The sequence below is a fragment of the Coturnix japonica genome, chromosome 27 (genome assembly GCF_054131305.1).
Source record: "Coturnix japonica strain WE chromosome 27, WE-NBRP24, whole genome shotgun sequence".
NCBI classification, from domain to species: Eukaryota; Metazoa; Chordata; class Aves; order Galliformes; family Phasianidae; genus Coturnix; species Coturnix japonica.
The window spans coordinates 4,358,953-4,361,135 of record NC_140689.1 but is presented as its reverse complement, the minus strand read 5'-3'; the positions used below and the strand labels follow the sequence as shown (position 1 = coordinate 4,361,135).

At 57.3% G+C, this 2,183-nt stretch overlaps 1 pseudogene; it reads right to left on the bottom strand.

Annotated features, from left to right (window-relative positions):
* Positions 1 to 330: 330 nt before the first annotated feature.
* Positions 331 to 1,506, bottom strand: LOC146756364 (uncharacterized; annotated as a pseudogene).
* Between the last annotated feature and the right edge of the window lie 677 nt (positions 1,507 to 2,183).

Below are 2,183 nucleotides of genomic sequence, written 5' to 3'. Positions count from 1 at the left end.
GTTGTGTGTGATGGGTGTGCACTGGGGCCAAACTGAGATTCACTGCCATGATGGCAGGGGATGGCTGCAGGATGGGGTGGGTTGTTTGTTTGCGGGTTGGGATAGGAAAGGGAAGCTGCTTACAGTGACGGTGGGAATGACTGTCACTGAATGCAGCATGAGAAGTTGGTAGAGCTGTAGGATTTCTTGTTGCCAATAAAATCCAGGAAGATTTGCTCAGTCCATAGCATGTGTAGGGTGGCAGTTGCTATATACATCTTCCAGGTGTTGCATCAACAGCAGGGATGGGATTAATGCAAGAGATGGCGATTTTTCTTTTTAGATTCTGGTGGCAAAAATCGAGGGGAGCTTTATGTCCCATTTCAGGTGCACTCTAATTTCTTGACAGTGTCCCGCTCCCCGTGCACCCTGTGTGTTGCAGGAGGGCCATCCCAGCCCTATGGTCGTGGTGATGATGTTCTGTTCTTCCAGCTCTCAGCTGCAGCTCTGAGCTCTGGGTGTTGCTGTTCCCGGCTGAGGTTGGGCCGCCCGCTCACACCTGGGGCCCGTCGTGGCGCCGCGCGTGGTCTCCGGCGGCCATCCGCCGCTCCTGGGCCACCCGCCTCAGCCATTCCCTGTCCTCTTCTTCGCGGGGTGGCTCCTCGAAGTGGCTGCGCTGGTTGGGGTCCCCGTGCCAGGAGTTGCTGCGCACCAGCGGGCGGGGGGGCCTGGAGGGGCTGTGCTGCGTGCGCCGTGCTGGGACGCTGCGGGAGCGATGGGCAGATCTTGATCTCATCTGCCGCCGCTCCCTGGTGCGCTGCAGCCTTCCCTGGGGCCGGCGGGTCGGGGGGCGACCCGAGGGTCGCCAGCTGAGGCGCAGCATGCCGGTGATTAACCCCCGGCACAGGGGGCAGTTGGGCGTGTTGGCCGTCCAGTGCTGGATGCACTCCCTGCAGAAGATGTGCCTGCAGGGCAGAGCGCGGACGGCGTCCTCCATGGGGCCCAGGCAGATGGGGCACGGCTCCTCGTGGGCCTCCGCCGGCCACGTCCACGTCTCCCTCCTCCTCCGGTTGGAAGCCGCCTCCCGGCTCATGGCTGCGGCTGCCCTGGCGCTGTGTGGCTCCAAGGATGGATTTGGGTGAAGCTGCCTCTTGCAGAGCAGTCGGCAGCCTCCGGGCCTCAGCGCCTGTCAGGCGTCCTACCTGTGGCAGACAGCTCGTGTGCCACCAGCAGGAGCTCTGAGCTCTGGGGATCCTCCAATGGGATCCTCAGTGACTCACAGTCCTCTCGCAGGACTCTGATGTCTCTCACACTGGCAAGGTCTCAGTGTCTCGTGCTCCCACAGGAGATGTTCACACCTCGAGAGTCGCCAGCAAGACTCAATGCGGGCTGGGCCCGCTGGCTATGGGTAGGCACCCGGCCCACTGTGAGGTCACGGGGCCACTGTGACCCTGCGCTGCCATCACAGACTGCACAGATAGGTGGAGGTTTGCTGTCCGGTGGTTGTGGTGTTGATATTTGTGGCATTTTCTTGCCAGAGTCCACCCAAGGGCTTTAACTGGGACATTTTCACTAACAGTGAGAATAAATGATCTATTGAATCTACCACTGTAATAAATTTGTGGATGTTGTTGCTCAGTGCTGTAGCTGTGATCGTGCTGGTATTTGGTAGCAGTGCTAGCAAAGCGAATGCTGTCCTGGGTGTTTTTCACCAGGAAGTGAAGGGGCAGTGGTTACCAAGAAGGGATCCCTGTCTTGGTTAGGAAAGCGCAGCCCAGCTTCTTGGTTTCTCTCGTCTCCTTAATCTCTCATCCCGCCCCTCCTCTGCACCCTCCAGTACTATCCCTCACATCCCAGCCTTCTCTCTTCCCTTTTTGGGTGATGTTTAACATGACTTGGATGGATAGTTGTGAACATCAGCCTCATGTTTATAGCATGTTCTTATGGATTGTGTGATCCTACTCAGGGCTTTGCTCTTTAATATTACACTTCTGCCTCCTGCATGTCATTTGTTAGCCATCAGTCCCCCTGTCTTGTTTGTTGGTGGGATGTGGGTTGAATATTTTCTGTCCTCTCCCTTTTCTGGCCAATGTACTTTGGTAGCCTCTGTTTGTCTTAGTGTCCCTTGCCAACGTTGCTTCCCCAGGGCTTTTCTGCAGGGTTGCTTTCCAGCTGGTCACTCCCCACATTCCTTGGTGCCTCAT